We start from the raw sequence: 17,680 nt of genomic DNA, 5'->3' as shown, positions 1-17,680 counted from the left end.
CCCCCCCCCCCCACCCATATCGCAGAAGACGAGCCTAGGTTCTGTTGTCCAAACAAACATTAAGGTTTGCTTTGCTCTGGGATCAAAGAAGAATGGTAAAAAGAGGGCTTAAGATCCCAGCCTAGATCCCAAGACGGCAGCAGAGAAAACACAAGTGGTAATTATATAAAGAAGAGGGGAAAACTTTGCACAATGCCTTGAGTGTGCACTGGATTAACTTTGCCAAATTAATTTGTAAGGTCAGTACACTGCGACGATGACACCGTAAGTTGGTCCCAATTGTAAACCCATCGTTATATGACCGATGATAAATAACCCCCTTTTCATTTTGGTTGAATTCCTCCGAACATAGAGATGAGAGAAAAACTGCCAGCTCAAAATGAAGATGACACAGGATGGATAGTTCAGGAATAACCTAGGCAGGAATTTTCTAAGCTCTTTTCACCTTGCGAGTTCCTCTAAACATAGAGATGAAAACAGCCTTCCGACTTAACATGAGGATGGCTACAAGATGGATAGTTCGGAAAGAACCTAGACAGGACTTGTACAAATCTCCTTTCATCTTGCTTGGTACGGTACTTGGTCGACTCCTCCAAACATTAGAGATGGAAACAAGCCTGCCGACTTCGAATGAGGCTGACAACAGGATGGACAGAAAAAAAGAACATAGCAAGGACTTGTACAAATCTGTTCATACCATTTTCAATCAGTTTGCCGCAAACCCCCAAATAAACACTTTGTAACGATTTCGCAAAGCAACGTCCCCACGGCTATTAACCCATAGGTGAAGATGACCCAGCAGACACGATGGCGCGCGGGTCGGTAGCACTTCAAGCACGGCGTCTGAAAGGTAGCAAAGCGCGTCGATTCCCGGGGAACATTCCCACGGTTTTACGTCGTCTGCGAGTTGATAATGAATAGATTATTAAGGACAATTCCGGTGCCTTCAGTCAGAGAGAATACAGGGACCATTTACCCTGATTTGTTAGCGGTAATGACTGAGTGCATATCTTATTTTGTGAATTGTAAGCGGTAATGAACACTTATTTCACGTTATTTCATATAATTGGTTGTTCTAATATTTAACAACAGTGGTCAGACAGAATACTGGGACCAATGCACCCTAATTATACCGGTAATGAGTGCACTGTTAAATGTCTTTACTTTATAAATTGTGAGTGTCTCCGTGTCTTGTCAGCCACCTGATGATGTATAGATACCGATTTCATATTGTGACAAAGTTGCTAAACCCGAATTCTCACAGACGCCATTACAAATAATTGGTTGTTTTTATACTGACATTGTTTTTTTAAAAGCGTTTAATCAAATCATGGAGCTTGAATTCGATGTGATATGTTGAGGTTATTCCTTTAGATGGATCTTGGAATAACTGTTTGATTTTCGTTTGTGGGGGAATTATCAGCGAAAGGTTCCTGTGGGCATTGGTAAGTAATTTAAACTAAAAAACAAGCAGGGAACTTCAGAGCATGTTTCGCTATCCAAATAATATTAGGCCGTGTGGCGAATCAAGCGGCTACGGCTCTCTACGGCTGTTAGCCGGATGACCCATGACAACGTTGGAGAATAGGACTTTATGGCTTTCCAGCCATAGCCACTGGCAAAACCACCAATTAGGACACGGCTTCAGTCTTGTTTGAAGAAAAAAAACACCCAAAACAAAAAACCCAAGATGGCGCTCTTTTGGAGACATTCCATGAGGGGCTGTTGCTGCCCACGCTGCACCCGAACCGGTAACCGCAGACAAGGAACTAGACCCCGAGTGTACGTTTAAACACAAGAGACATAAACATAATCCACAACCTGGTGGTTATAACATTATGATCATTTCCAACCCCTTCCGTTTTCAGTGCATTCCGTCATAATTTTGTTGACAAATAACCCACAAAATTTGTTTTCAATTCTGATGAGCATAAAATAATAAACACAGAACGGATGTCAACAAGACAAAGTGGGTTCTGCTTGATCACTGTGTCCGGTTATTGAATGACACGGCAGCACGGGCAATGAAATATGAATTTGTTATTGTATTACTAAAACAACCGTGACGTAATCCACAACATAGTTCGCGGAAAACCCAGTCCATTATACTTAAGTGGACACGGACAGCGCCCTCAACGGTACACCTGCGTAAATGCACCTGTATAATGTACCCCCGTATTGTCTAATTAACTCAATACTATGGTGGCCCCGAAGGGACATCGCATACGTGTGCGCACATATTCGCGAATTGTTTCACGACATTGCATACGTGTGCGCACATATTTGCGAATTGTTTCACGACATTGCATACGTGTGCGCACATATTCGCGAATTGTTTCACGACATTGCATTCGTGTGCGCACATATTTGCGAATTGTTTCACGACATTGCATACGTATGCGCACACGTTTGCGATATGCGATGTCCCTTCAGGGCCACCATACAATACACTTCCCAACAATATGGCGAACGCAACTTGTTAAAACAGCACACCACCAATTTCTACGTAACGCTAATAGAGCTACTCAATACCCATTTAAAGTCAATAAAGACAATTCTTCAGTCTTGCTGTTCACTCATTCACATCACCATCCCGAAGAACATTAATCTTACGATTCCCAAACGACCCCACGCTCATTGATTATACTTTCCTTTCTTCTCATTTTTATTCCAACACAGTGTGGCCCCCTTTTTGCCGGTATGGAAACATGATAAAATCCCATTGTTCGAGACACAAGAACACCAGTCTAAAGTTGGCACTGCGATATCGAACAGCCTGTCATTTCCCCTTTGTGTTTTTTTTTTACTTGAAGTCTTTTTGCTCCCTGGTCTAACACCATCACGACCAGACATCATTTTACTGTTCAGGTGACAAACAATCACCCTCAGAACAACAGGTTACCTGTCTGGCGGCCTGGTCTCAGATCGATTGACAAATAAAACGTGGTTGAAGCTGAGGTTATAAGCCTGTGTCAAGATATTCACATAAGAACCACGAACCACATTCCCACGGCATTGCAATTGCACGTGTTTACACGGCGCCCCTAAGCAATTGTCTTCCTGTAGTGTAAAGTTGGCATCCTCAACAAAAAAATCCTGACTTTATTTCAAGGATTCCCTTTTTAGAATCGATTTAGAAGAGCAACAATTCCCCATTGAAAAGCACTACGACAGTAGCATTTTTGATGTACGGGAAAAACTCTGCGCCCTTTTAAAAAGCACAGCTGAGCCAGTTTCGCAAATCTTGTAAGACATTTTCTGATTACAGGCGACCTTCAGCACAATTTGTATCTGTAAGCAAAGCAGAAAGTGTAATCCAACGAACAGCTACACCAAACAAACAAATAACAGACAGTGCGATAAAGAAACACTGACACGCACTTATACTGGAAACCATGTCCCCTTAATATTCAACAAACAAACTGCAAGGTTTTAAATGGTAACAACCTGTTTTTAACAACCTGTTTTTATGTATTTTGCAGGAGAATTTATGTGAATGCATTAAGTTTGTGGTCCACATTATGTGTACTTTGCTGCATAGATTTGTTCTTGAGAACTTGTCTTGTGAATTTACTCTGCTGCCACAGTGTAAGATTTCGAAATTTGGTAGACAACTTTCCGGTCTGTTGGTTTGGTAATGACCAGGGGGCATGAAGGCAATCGCCTTCGTTGCCTTCTCAAAGTACCAGGCCTGTACTGTAGCTCTAAAAAGAACCGTCCTGCTCCTAGCTGGTCGGAATGTAGGTAGAAAATTGGCAGGGACAACGGCTTTCGCTTTCTGGGTCGAGATGACTTCTCGTCATCAATTTCAGTGCTGCTGAGCGAGTTCTTACCGAGTGGACTTCTCGTTATGGACGCATTGAACCCTTCCTAAGTATGGTTAGGACGAGTTATTCGTCCTAAATTGAGCCTCGAGATAGGATTAATCCTAGCGTTTCTTAAAATCGGCTACATACTGGTATCTGTAAATTAATTTAGAGGTTTCAGTGTAGAGTCACTGCACTGAGTTTCTGTGGCTTTTTTATTGAGCAATTTTGAATAGTTTCGTTCTTTGGAAACTCTGCGGCCGGATACCAATTGCCCCGTCCCAACGTTCTCACGGTCCCCGGGTAAACAATTCATGTATATAAGGTGATAATCAATATAATATAAAGCGTTGATGGTCGTTGTCCTTGGGGGGTTTATGGAGTGGGGGATCGGTGACTGAACATGCCGCCGGACAGGCTCAGTATCCTGGGCGGATGTTCTTGGTGTAACTTCACAACCCTCTTTGCACTTGACATTATACAGATTATGCGATAACAAAAACCTTCTTTTACCCTTTTTCAAAGACACGACTGATGGAATTCTGAAAATGTTTGAGTAAGAAAATCCACCCTCACCATGAGAAGTAGAACTTTTCAAACGGTTTAACTGTTAAAAATGCGCACTTCACTATTAAATATATCCATGGAGGTGGGATAACAGTTGATGTAGAAATAGACACGCTGTGACAGTTTAATTTATTAGTCAGCAACATGCATAGTCAAAGAAAAAATATCAACTTGACTATTTCATTAGTGGAGGCAAAACCCATGACAAGCAAACGGTTGTGGTGGATGGGATGTCCCGTATTAAACAAAACAAAAATGGAAACTAACTTTCAAAATGACCCAACCAAGACCATTCTTCAATGGATGTACCATGGATGTATCAATACAGTAGGCCATAAGTAGGTCTACTTGCACGATTTTTATTTCTATGCTCCTGGTTCTAAGGATCGTGGCAAACTGTACAATGTAATAGTTTATCAAGTCTCTATAATCTGCACCCAGGATCTCATAAACAGAGGGTGTCGTGGTAAAAAAAACCACAATTAGTTCTGAGAAGGGGCTCTTAGCACCCTTTCGATTCAATTAACTGTTGGTGGGGGCCGGCAACGCGGACGGGTACCCCCTTTTGAGTGCACCATCATGGACCTCCGTGACTGTACTAAACTGGACCCTGGATTTCTGACCGTCTATGTGGGTGGCTGGGTTGAATTGAAGAGGATGGGTGCCATTTTCTGCAGATGTTTTTAGAAAATTGTCACTAATTTTTTTCGGGCAGATTCTTGGGTGAGTGAAGGGTGGGATTGTAGTGTGTGTTTGGAGGGGGGGGGGGGGTAGTAGGGATTGGATTTATGTAGATCTGTTGAAGTCTGGACGATTGTTTATTTGACCATTCCATGCATTTTTCTTTTTTTAAGACATTCCATTGCAACGCCGTGGTTTGAGCTGTGGCGTAACATATTACTGTCTTTTCACACAGGGTATGTTTTGTAAAATGTTACAACCTTGCTACGTTGAACTTAGCAAAGAAAATCTAATCACGTTTTTGTGCTCACTGTGAAATAGTGCCCTCGTAACTACCAATAATGTGCTTACCGGGAGTCTGTGCTTACCGGGAGTCTGTTTCTGACGCTGTTTGATTGAACCATATTGAACCATGGAGATATATTTAGCTCCATGATTGAACCAGAGATCTCTGATTGTATCATGTTGATAGTGTAATAATGTGAAGAAGAAAACGCCGGAATTTGAAATGTTCCTTCTGAGCCACCATAACATTAATCAGCTTAATAATGCGCTAATTGAAGGTGACGAAGATTATAAGTCCGGATGTACAACTCAGTGGTTTAGTGGTTTAAGAGACCGTGGGAAAACTGGCAAATAAATTACTACACTGCAATCTACACCCCAATCCACTAAACCAAGGTGATTGCCAGCTAATTGACTTGAACTGATTTGGCATACAAGAAGAATAAACCTTACAGGTACCTAAAACCTCTTGGCAGAACTCTCTCCCTCTTTAATCTCCAATAATATCTTTCATAAAACATAACAACGAAGCAGTAGCCGAGGGCAATTTTTAGGGGCACAAGGGGTGCACATCTGGCTAACTACAAACTGTAAGTCCATTTTCAGCGATCTCATTTATTGGGAGTAAGGACCCCTTTCTGGTTGTATATGCCACCGAGTGTACAACCATATACATGTACAACGGGGTTCGAACCCCCGTGTTTTGATTACCTTGGGCATTCAAAGATAAAGCATCGAGCAATGACCTGTTCCTCGCTCTATCTCTGTGGAGAAAGGTAGTTGTTTTAGCTGCTGCATCAATATTGAACCCCAACGTTTTGAACATGAAAAACGAAACTTAAGAGTTTTGAGTTTTTATACACAATCAGAGTTTTGTTGTCGCTGTTAGGCTGCATCCAAACTACGACCTGCTCGTGCAATCCCAATAAAGACTACGGCCTGAACTTTTGGTTTCATCATGGATGAAGGAAGGAAGGAAGGGGTGAAGTTATTGCATATAGCCCCCAAAACTTGTCACTTACCATTGAGGCTTTTCTCCATGGTTGAAGCCACAGGGAGTGAGCCGGACAATGCATTTTGTACCAAGAGTTCAATCTTGCCATCAAATCCTGTTGGAGAGGGTTGTGACAAAATGGTGGAGCGTGAAAGTCAATTGACGAAACCCCTTGACAATGTGGCATTGTGTCTCCATTGTGTTTTGGGAATCCCAAGAATTCTTAAGGGAATTTGAGGAAGGGGGGGGGGGACTTCTGTATAAGAGGAAAAGAGTGTGTTTAAGCACATCCTTCAATTAAATTAAAATGTAAAAAGGAAACACATTTGCCGAAACCCGGGACAATTCAGAACTCATTGAAGTTCTCCAAGGATTTAAACCAGGGACCTTCAGATCTTCAGTCTGACGCTCTCCCAACTGAACTATTTCGGCAGTTGTTATTTCTTGACTAATATAGCAGAGTTTCTTGATGAATATTTCATATTAAATGTTTAAACTTCAAGCCAAAAAATTGCTGCCGAAACCCGGGACAATTCAGAACTCATGCAAGTTCTCCGGGGATTTGAACCAGGGACCTTCAGATCTTCAGTCTGACGCTCTCCCAACTGAGCTATTTCGCCAGTTGTTATTTATTGACTAATATTGCAGAATTTGTTGATGAATAGTTCACATAAAGTTTTTCAATTGAGCAAAAACAAATGGCTGCCGAAACCCGGGACAATTCAGAACTCATGCGAGCTCTCCGGGGATTTGAACCAGGGACCTTCAGATCTTCAGTCTGACGCTCTCCCAACTGAGCTATTTCGGCAGTTGTTATTCCTGAATAATAAAGCAGAATTTCTTGATGAATATTTCATATTCAAACTATATTAAATATTTAAACTTAAGCCAAAAAATTGCTTTCGAAACCCGGGACAATTCAGAACTCATGCTAGTTCTCCGGGGATTTGAACCAGGGACCTTCAGATCTTCAGTCTGACGCTCTCCCAACTGAGCCATTTCGGCTGTTGTTATTTCTTGACTAATATAGCAGAATTTGTTGATAAATATTTAAATATTAAATATTTTAACTTAAGCCAAAAAATGGCTGCCGAAACCCGGGACAATTCAGAACTCATGCAAGTTCTCCGGGGATTTGAACCAGGGACCTTCAGATCTTCAGTCTGACGCTCTCCCAACTGAGCTATTTCGGCAGTTGTTATTTCTTGACTAATTTAGCAGGATTTGTTGATGAATATTTCATATTAATTATTTAAACTTAAGCCTATAAAATTGCTGCCGAAACCCGGGACAATTCAGAACTCATGCAAGTTCTCCGGGGATTTGAACCAGGGACCTTCAGATCTTCAGTCTGACGCTCTCCCAACTGAGCTATTTCGGCAGTTGTTATTTCTTGACTAATATAGCAGAATTTGTTGATGAATATTTCATATTTATTATTTAAACTTAAGCCTAAAAAATTGCTGCCGAAACCCGGGACAATTCAGAACTCATGCAAGTTCTCCGGGGATTTGAACCAGGGACCTTCAGATCTTCAGTCTGACGCTCTCCCAACTGAGCTATTTCGGCAGTTGTTATTTCTTGACTAATTTAGCAGGATTTGTTGATGAATATTTCATATTAATTATTTAAACTTAAGCCTATAAAATTGCTGCCGAAACCCGGGACAATTCAGAACTCATGCAAGTTCTCCGGGGATTTGAACCAGGGACCTTCAGATCTTCAGTCTGACGCTCTCCCAACTGAGCTATTTCGGCAGTTGTTATTTCTTGACTAATATAGCAGAATTTGTTGATGAATATTTCATATTTATTATTTAAACTTAAGCCTAAAAAATTGCTGCCGAAACCCGGGACAATTCAGAACTCATGCAAGTTCTCCGGGGATTTGAACCAGGGACCTTCAGATCTTCAGTCGACGCTCTCCCAACTGAGCTATTTCGGCAGTTGTTATTTCTTGACTTATATAGCAGAATTTATTGATGAATATTTCAAATTAGATATTTAAACTTAAGCCAAAAAAATGGCTGCCGAAACCCGGGACAATTCAGAACTCATGCAAGTTCTCCGGGGTTTTGAACCAGGGACCTTCAGATCTTCAGTCTGACGCTCTCCCAACTGAGCTATTTCGGCAGTTGTTATTTCTTGACTAATATGGCAGAATTTGTTGAAAAACATTTCATATTAAATATTTAAACTTAAGCCAAAAAATGGCTGCCGAAACAATTCAGAACTCATGCAAGTTCTCCGGGGATTTGAACCAGGGACCTTCAGATCTTCAGTCTGACGCTCTCCCAACTGAGCTATTTCGGCGGTTGTTATTTCTTGACTAATTTAGCAGGATTTGTTGATGAGTATTCAACATAAAATATTTCAATTAAGTAAAAAGAAAATGGCTGCCGAAACCCGGGACAATTCAGAACTCATGCAAGTTCTCCGGGGTTTTGAACCAGGGACCTTCAGATCTTCAGTCTGACGCTCTCCCAACTGAGCTATTTCGGCAGTTGTTATTTTTTGACTAATATGGCAGAATTTCTCGGTGAATATTTCATACTAAATATTTAAACTTCAAGCCAAAAAATGGCTGCCGAAACCCGGGACAATTCAGAGCTCATGCAAGTTCTCCGAGGTTTTGAACCAGGGACCTTCAGATCTTCAGTCTGACGCTCTCCCAACTGAGCTATTTCGGCAGTTGTTATTTCTTGACTAATTTAGCAGGATTTGTTGATGAAGATTTCATATTAAATATTTAAACTTAAGCCAAAAAAATGGCTGCCGAAACCCGAGACAATTCAGAACTCATGCAAGTTCTCCGGGGATTTGAACCAGGGACCTTCAGATCTTCAGTCTGACGCTCTCCCAACTGAGCTATTTCGGCAGTTGTTATTTCTTGACTAATTTAGCAGGATTTGTTGATGAGTATTCAACATAAAATATTTCAATTAAGTAAAAAGAAAATGGCTGCCGAAACCCGGGACAATTCAGAACTCATGCAAGTTCTCCGGGGTTTTGAACCAGGGACCTTCAGATCTTCAGTCTGACGCTCTCCCAACTGAGCTATTTCGGCAGTTGTTATTTTTTGACTAATATGGCAGAATTTCTCGGTGAATATTTCATACTAAATATTTAAACTTCAAGCCAAAAAATGGCTGCCGAAACCCGGGACAATTCAGAGCTCATGCAAGTTCTCCGGGGATTTGAACCAGGGACCTTCAGATCTTCAGTCTGACGCTCTCCCAACTGAGCTATTTCGGCAGTTGTTATTTCTTGACTAATTTAGCAGGATTTGTTGATGAATATTTCATATTAAATATTTAAACTTAAGCAAAAAATGGCTGCCGAAACCCGGGACAATTCAGAACTCATGCAAGTTCTCCGGGGATTTGAACCAGGGACCTTCAGATCTTCAGTCTGACGCTCTCCCAACTGAGCTATTTCGGCAGTTGTTATTTCTTGACTAATTTAGCAGGATTTGTTGATGAATATTTCATATTAAATATTTAAACTTAAGCAAAAAAATGGCTGCCGAAACCCGGGACAATTCAGAACTCGTGCAAGTTCTCCGGGGATTTGAACCAGGGACCTTCAGATCTTCAGTCTGACGCTCTCCCAACTGAGCTATTTCGGCAGTTGTTATTTTTTGACTAATATGGCACAATTTCTTGATGAATATTTCACATTAAATATTTAAACTTAAGCCAAAATATGGATGCCGAAACCCGGGACAATTCAGAACTCATGGAAGTTCTCCGGGGATTTGAACCAGGGACCTTCAGATCTTCAGTCTGACGCTCTCCCAACTGAGCTATTTCGGCACGCATGAATTTGGGAAAGAAATGTGGACTAAAACTGGTTTTATTCCTTGTCGAATACGCACGAGACTGGCAAACTCTGTTGCGATTACTTTGGCTCAATAACTGTATCTAAAGTCTCATTGTGTCACTGATAACAATCTCTGAATATTGTGCAATACAGTTGGAAAACGAAAGCAGGAGTCTTTTAGAAGCTAATAATTAATTGCGATTACTTCCGCTCAACAACTGTATCTGAAGTCTCATAGCTTCACGATTAAAACCACCGATAAAAATCGACTTCACACGCTGCATGCACTGTGGAGTATTGTGCAATCTAACAGTGGGAAAATCGAAAGCGGATTTTTTTTTAGTTACTCAATAATTATTCAGCTAAATACAGAGGTATGTCAAAGGCGGCTTCATACAGTCAGGCGATCGGAAGTATTTCTACATCCGCCGCCGGAGGGGCGCACCTCCCATATAAACGACGGTAGCGCGTGGCTTGGCTCCGCCCGTGGGAAGAAACTGAATGAGAACAATTATGTAGTGGTAAGCTGGGGTCTTTAAAGACGCTGTATCGTCATACGCACGAACGAAAAATGCTTGCCAAGCATATTTACCTTTGACACAGTGCGACGATAGCTGTTACATTTACCATCCCCGGAGGGCGTAGTCTAAATATAGATACGTGCTATTGCAATGGCATGGGATTATACGCACGATACGTGCTATTGCAATGGCATGAGTTTATACACACGTCGATCGTGTTTATCTGTGTCTAGAGCTTTTCGTCGTGTTTTCATGTTTGAGTGTGCGCAACCACCGCACCTTATCCGTGGGGTGTATTATGCGTTTTTGACGGCGCATCAAAATTGCCATGAAGAAGAGGTGAGGAACAGGAAAGTTACCTGGGCAGTATCGGAATCTGCCAGCAAAAGAAGGAAATCTGTGCAAAGCAGAGATTATCAGAAGGAAGTACACAGCAGGCTAGGCCAATCCAGCTGATGCGAATGATGAGTTCCAATCAATGCGAGAGCAGTGTAAATTCATTAACTCAAAACTGTCCCAGTTTGTCAAACATCTGATGACAGTCCTGTCCGCGATCTTGTTTACTTACTACACTGTTCATGTTCTAGATCTACCAGTAGACTTCTACTTGTGGTCAAGACCAGAGTTCACGACTAGAATATTCACCAGAAGGTAGGCTATTAAAGTTTTACTCGCATTTTACTCGCTCTCTCCACCTATGTATTAATTTTTGCTTCAGTTCATTGCTTTCGTTAGGTTAGGGGTCCATACTCTCGACAAGTTATGCTTTTTATCGGGCCCCCCTCCACAAGTGATGATATTACGAAAATAATGTTTAAATATTCCTTCTTTTTTGTTTTAAAGTGGATTAAAGAATTAATTATAATGAAACGGGCTTCTTATTGATCCTGGGTTTTTTTAAGAAAGAGCTTGGTTTCGGGGTTTTTTATTATAATTTTTTTGTAGTAAAGAATATGCCTGCAAAATAGCTGGAAAGGTCTCATTGATTAATTTTGTTTTCATTATAAAAAAATAAAATCTAAATAAACGGTTAATAAGGCCTATGTTTTCACACAGCATGGTCGTCACAGGCATGCAACTGTAACTTAAACAAAAAGGAGGAAATTACAAAATGTCACAAAATTTTGTAAGATATTTTTCAATTGAAAGTACTGAAAATAAAAAAAAAATTATATCAGCTGATGTAGTTGCATGCCTGACATCAGTGTGAAAACCCTTTTCTCCCTGGCATAGTCTAGGGACCCTCTAGAAAAAAATAAACAATACAACTGAAAATGGAGGGGAAAAACTTGGAAGAATAAATAAATGCCCTGTCGTGTAAACAAACGGTATCATAATTTATACTCATGGTCATACCATAAATGTGTTGTGTTTAATTTCACTTTTCAGTGATCAAGATAGTCTACTGGTGTCATCAACGCAAATAAAGAAAACCACAGCAAAGAGACTGTTTGGACCCATGGAGAAAGGAATGTGACTAGACCATGCAGACATTAACTCAGGACGGTTAGTAATAAAGTTGTCAGAGACTACAATCTTTCTGAAGGTTCTATGAAGAAGGGATGGCATTCAAGGACCTTGCAACTTGTCTTGTTTTATATATACTAAGGCTACTTGTGAACTGATCAACCACAACGACCGTGAATGCACAAAATAGATAATGGCCTGACGTTTCAACCCAGTCTAATTTCGAAGGCTAAATGCATACACTGTTAATTTTGTTTCTGAACAGACACAATAATCATAATTTGATGTTTGTTCACAAACGTCACTCATACAGGTTAAACAAGTCTAGTATCAAAACAAAAATGGGCATGACAGGTTGTTTTTGAAAGAACATTTATTGTAACAATTAGGATGCCTTTTATTCCAAATTACGACTAAACAGAAAAACAGTTAAAACTTTTAACTTGCCAATAAATAGACAGAAAATGCCTTGCCTTTATGCACTGCAAAAACTGGGGTGTAAAAAATTAACACCAATGTATTTTCACTTTATTGAGACCCTGAAAATAACCCAAATTAAAGGAACACGTTGCCTTGGATCAGTCGAGTTGTTCTTTGAAAAGCGTAACCGTTTGTAATAAAAAGCATATGGTTAGAAAAATGATTCAAAAGTAGAATACAATGATCCACACAAATTTGCCTCGAAATTGCAAGGTTTTCCTTTTACTTTGCGAATTAACACGGTCGGCCATTTATGGGAGAAATTTGACGCCCACAGATGGCCGACTGTGTTAGTCGATGAGGTAAAAGGATAACTACCCAATTTCGCGTAATACTAGTGTGGATCATTATATTCTACTTTTAAAATATCTTTCTAATCATAATGTATTTTATAACAAACGGTTACAAACACTTTTCAAAGACCAACTCGACCGATCCAAGGGAACAAATTATTTTCATGTTGCTAAACACCCAATGATGTAAACAATAAGTTGTTGTTTGTACATGTATCTTTGTTTGACATTGATCTTGTGTCAATTTTAACACCCAAGTATGTGCGCGTGTATCCTTGAATGTTTCGTAAAAGTAAGCTGTTTCCAAAATCAGTTGTTTTTGTTATATCAACAAACTACACCTCTAGTAACTAAATAACCTTCCAAAGGATATTCTTAGGAACATACATATTCATTTCAATACATCCTCTTGTAATAAAATTCTTCAATTTTCAAGAGCTCCAGAACACTTTAACTCGTCAAACCAAGGTGTATTTTCTGATCTCATATTATTATTTCCCTTTCCCAGGTTTCCACAGGTAAAAGAAATGGTCAGCACATCCCAAGCCCAAACCGCAGCCCTATAGCTACATCACAGATTCGATGGAGAGGATTGCAGCTAAAAGATCATAAGTGGGCGGGGCGGGTACATGGTTATTTATCATAGCATGTCACTTTTTACTTTATCTGATGATAATCCACAACGCATTTCTTTCACCATTGCAAAAGTGCCAGCCCCATCCATAGAAAAACTAGTCTAGGAGAGACTTGATGGGATGAACAAGAAGTAAAGAAATTGGAAATCTCATTCTTTTCACTTTGAAAAACAAAACCACTTGTTTGTTTGGGTTGAAATCATACATGTTCTGTAGTGCAGCATTGCAACACTAAATTTAAAAGATGTGTAAACTATTTTAATTTGTGGGTCAGTCCATCAATGGTTTTAAAACCATTAGCGTTACATGGTTTAAAACTATTGCAGGTTAAATATTTTGTAACGTCTGTTTTATAGACACTTTTTGGTAGTTGTCAAAGACCAGTTTTCTCACGTTGAGTATCTCAACATTTATATGCACAAAATGACAAACCTGTGAAAATTTGAACTCAATTGGTCATCAAAGTTGCGGTAAAATAATGGAAGAAAAAAACCCTTGTCACACCAAGTTGTGTGCTTTCATGTCTTGATTTTGAGACCTCAAATTCTAAATCCGAGGTCTCGAAGTCACATTTGTGGAAAATTACTTCTTTATCTTGGAAACTAAGTTACTTCCGAGGGAGCCGTTTCTCACAATGTTTTACACTATCAACAGCTCTCCATTGATTGTTACCAAGTTTTTATGCTAACAATTATTTTGAGTAGTTTACCAATAGTGATCATCTTGAAGATTGTTCATATCAGCCAAAATCACAACTATCAGCCAAAATTAACTCCCACTTTAATTTCCTAAATACTTATGTACCAAGTGGAAGGTCTCATTTCTGACTTGATCATTAAATTTAACAAGTTGAGGTAAAATGACGTGTTCTTGGATCATTTTCTTGTCTTTTGAGTATGTCCTTGTTATGAATGATACACCTTTGAATTAATGTAATTTCTTTATCCATAGTTTGTTTTTATTAATCTTATTCCTCATTTTGGCTTGACCCATATACATTGATGTGTCAATAGCATACTCAGTACTTCCACCAAATTCTGTGATAAAAAGCAAGCATGTTACTCGGGTGGGATTCAAACCAATGACCTTTGCAATTCTAGGGCCAATTAGACTAGTTTCTATGACACTGCTCTAGAATTGCAAATAATAATAATATAATAACATGCATTTATATAGCGCTTAATACAAAGTTTCTAAGCCCTGCAAGGGTCGTGGGTTCGAATACCACCCAAGTAATTTGTCTGTGATGTGTTTTTTTCAAAGATTTTTGATAAGTTCCAAAATACAGTGGCTCACACGCATCGGTTTATATGGGTAAAACCACAATAAATATTCATAATCCCTGATGCAAATAAAACATATTCTAAATCTCATATTGTTGTTATACTTAATATTTTTGTGTGTAAAAAAAATTCACTATGTAGAAACCAGCTACATACAGCTGCTTATAACAACCCTCCTATGTCTCGATTGCAAAAATTAATGAGCTGAGCTTATAAGTTAGTGTGGAGACACTCATACTAAAATATGCAACAAATAACAAGGGGAACAGATTGTGCCAGTTTTAAAAGTAGTTTGGGTTTGAACAATGGAAAAGTAATTGGAGTGAGACTTGAACCAGCAATCCTAAGATTAGCGTACATGCACTCTAACAAAATGAGCTAGCCAGCACTATGTTGGCTGTGTCCCTATTAATCAATTTCTGATGACAAATAGGGACACCGCCAGCATGGGCTGGATAGCTCAGTTGGTAGAACACTTGTACGTTAATTCAGAGGTCATTGGTTCATGTCTCGCTGCGGTTAATTTCTCTTTGTTCAAACTCAAGCAATTAAAATATTTTAGAACATGCTGAAAAATTGCAATATTATTTGTAATAAGAGCCTTCGAGGTCTGAACCCAATATAAACACCATTTGGTGCTAGAAACCTATCCCTTATTGATAAAACAAAACACATGGGATGAATCTACGGTTTATAGCACCAAGTCGCCCATGCTGCTAAAAAAAACATAATGCCTATTATGCTGCATGCTGAAAAACTGTCATTATTGTGGATTTGCTCTGCTGCCAGCATGTCATCCCTGTAATCCATGAGCTGTGTGTGTGTGTGTGTGAGGCACCCATTTCACCTTCTAGTGCAAAACTTATTCTCCTCCAGCAGCGTTATATCCCTGCGATTTCTACATCTGCACCATGGCAAAACTTCTTGAGGGGGAGCTTGGGGTTCATGGCTTGTGCTTGTTAGCTGCAGAATGCAATTGACATGCTGCAAGCTGCTGTCTCTACAGCCCTGCGGTTACATTTTCAACCTCCTTGGAAGAGCGTTGAGATATTTCTGAAACGGTAGACACACATTATTGTTATTTACATTCAGGCATATTCATCCTAGGCTGTTTGACAATGTGTTGCTCTTGGGAAAACCAGACAACTGTGATAAGTGTACGATAGCCTTACACCATGTGAAGATCAGCCCTTCCACTATCTAAACTATTTGTTGTTGTTGTTTTCCAAAATTACCAGTATATCATGCCTGCACCTGCTCTAAATGTTTTATTTTATGTATTTATTTTGTATTTGTATATGCCCCTGTAAATATTTCCCTAATTTTTGGTTTGTAATTTTATGGTTTGATTCATAGTGTTTTTATGTGTATAAATATTATTTATTGTTCTACCCCTTGCCTTGCTGTCTTTCTTCATTCAAGTTCAGTTAGTTTTCCATATACGTAAATATTGTTTTATGTTGATGAAATTCATCTATATATTTTCACAGACTGATTCAGGTACATGCAGCTCCTGTAAACCATATAGACATATTTTAACTTGTATTTGTACAAAAAAATAATAAACATTCAGAATACCTTGATATTGCTTTCTCTTCTTGAATTTGTTTCGCACAGCATCAGATTTGCCTGTTCTCCCCTCGCCTTCAGTTGTTTCTGAATCCGACTCCTGAAAAAATACAGAATTTAATTATAGTGCCCTATCCGTTTGCCATAATAAATTGCTGTAAACAAATTGTTGGGTTTTTGTTGTAACATGTTTTCAGATTTACATTTAACTTACACATTTTGGGTAGTAAAAAGCTTCTCTTAAAACGTTACTTGCTGCAAAGTATTGAGGCATTTGGTAAAACAAAGTCACGCAAAATAATTCATCTCCGTTTTAGCACGCATGTAAAAACGTAATTACCAGTTATGCTATAAATACTAGTATAACTTACTGGTAACATATTTTACATGCTGTAATAATTGTTCGTCTCACCAGGGTATCAGCAAGTATAGTATTGTAAGGGTAGCTATCAGTATTTACCGTATAAGTTTAATGTAAATCTGTAGATTATAGATATTTGTGTTTTGTGTCCTGATCCTACAAGTACAATAAGTACTCAAACCGTTTGCCGTTTTCTCGAGAGAAAATGATGAAAATTCACCCGTTTTCCAGAACGGTGAATAATAACGAAAGTGACAATAAACACGATTGGATCGACTTGGATAAAACTGGGGTAACAGTAACACATAAGGCTAAAATAGTGGTAACGCTTACTTTATTATTGAGATCCCTGTTGTTGTTCCTCACTTCCTTCCGGTCCTTTTGTTTGTCTTGTGCCACACACACTCGCAAAGCTCGTGGGAAAGCTCCCCGTGTTTCACTGTTTCTGGCAAGTGTTCTTGCAACAAGCACAGAGTGACGGGCTTACCATGAACAGTGTATCATCTCCGTATCCGCCATCTTTGTATTCACGACGAACTAACAGAGGGTGTAAGTCACCCTCGCAGAACAGCGTAAACAACTTTTATGAGCGAGAGGGCGCTATTGCAAAAACTGGTTTTTCTTTGACGATAGGGGGCCTTTAATTGAGAAAATAGACAGAATTAATCGCTGGAATGGACTCCACTTCCTGAAAGAGGTTGATGAACTCAGCAGAATCGCATCTGTCTTTTATTATTTTGTTTAAACGATCTTGAAACCTGCACCCCATTTTTCTCTTTAATAGTGGTTATTAAAACCATTGTGTAGGTCGGGAGTGCTTTTGATATTTAAACAAAACGTAGAATTGCCATCACACCTGGCTGGATTTCAAGCAGACATTATTTTCATGGTTATTAACTTATTGGTAATGCGTTGGT

At 39.4% G+C, this 17,680-nt stretch overlaps 2 long non-coding RNA genes across 2 annotated transcripts; one reads left to right on the top strand and one right to left on the bottom strand.

Annotated features, from left to right (window-relative positions):
- The first annotated feature begins 10,917 nt into the window (after positions 1-10,917).
- LOC139950830 (uncharacterized) lies at positions 10,918-13,772 on the top strand. Its single transcript, XR_011787707.1, has 3 exons — positions 10,918-11,326; positions 12,065-12,181; positions 13,424-13,772. It is a non-coding gene; the product is annotated as an uncharacterized lncRNA (long non-coding RNA).
- A 656-nt stretch (positions 13,773-14,428) lies between these two features.
- LOC139950829 (uncharacterized) lies at positions 14,429-17,401 on the bottom strand. Its single transcript, XR_011787706.1, has 3 exons — positions 17,097-17,401; positions 16,412-16,502; positions 14,429-15,886 (listed from the first exon to the last, which is right to left on the bottom strand). It is a non-coding gene; the product is annotated as an uncharacterized lncRNA (long non-coding RNA).
- Positions 17,402-17,680: the final 279 nt, after the last annotated feature.

Source organism: Asterias amurensis, chromosome 18 (assembly GCF_032118995.1).
Source record: "Asterias amurensis chromosome 18, ASM3211899v1".
Classification (NCBI taxonomy): Eukaryota; Metazoa; Echinodermata; class Asteroidea; order Forcipulatida; family Asteriidae; genus Asterias; species Asterias amurensis.
This window is presented reverse-complemented; position numbering and strand designations above follow the sequence as displayed.